This window comes from Etheostoma spectabile, chromosome 16 (genome assembly GCF_008692095.1).
Source record: "Etheostoma spectabile isolate EspeVRDwgs_2016 chromosome 16, UIUC_Espe_1.0, whole genome shotgun sequence".
NCBI lineage: Eukaryota > Metazoa > Chordata > Actinopteri > Perciformes > Percidae > Etheostoma > Etheostoma spectabile.
This window is the reverse complement of record NC_045748.1, coordinates 11,193,969-11,194,212: the sequence shown is the minus strand read 5'-3', so window position 1 is coordinate 11,194,212 and position 244 is coordinate 11,193,969. Positions and strand designations below refer to the sequence as shown.

At 28.7% G+C, this 244-nt stretch overlaps 1 protein-coding gene across 3 annotated transcripts in view; it reads right to left on the bottom strand.

The window, feature by feature from the left end:
• Positions 1-244, bottom strand: part of LOC116704076 (secretory carrier-associated membrane protein 1) — a 14,010-nt gene that overhangs the window by 3,702 nt on the left and 10,064 nt on the right. The window lies entirely within an intron of this gene.

The following is a 244-nucleotide window of genomic DNA, read 5'->3' as shown; positions in this document are numbered from 1 at the left end:
CGTGACTTATTTGGGGTTTTAAAAACAATTCTGAAATACAATTTTACCTCCTAATCTATTTACAAATATTGTCTTTATCTCAATTTCAAACAATGGAGTTAAAATATGTTTAGGGAATGTCATCAGTCTCTACTAGAACACAATTAAAAATGGAAGTGGGGTTTGTTTTCTGTCATAAGGTTATAATTCATGTTAAAAAATCCACTATGGAAAAACATAAGTGGTCATATCCAGAATAATTTTC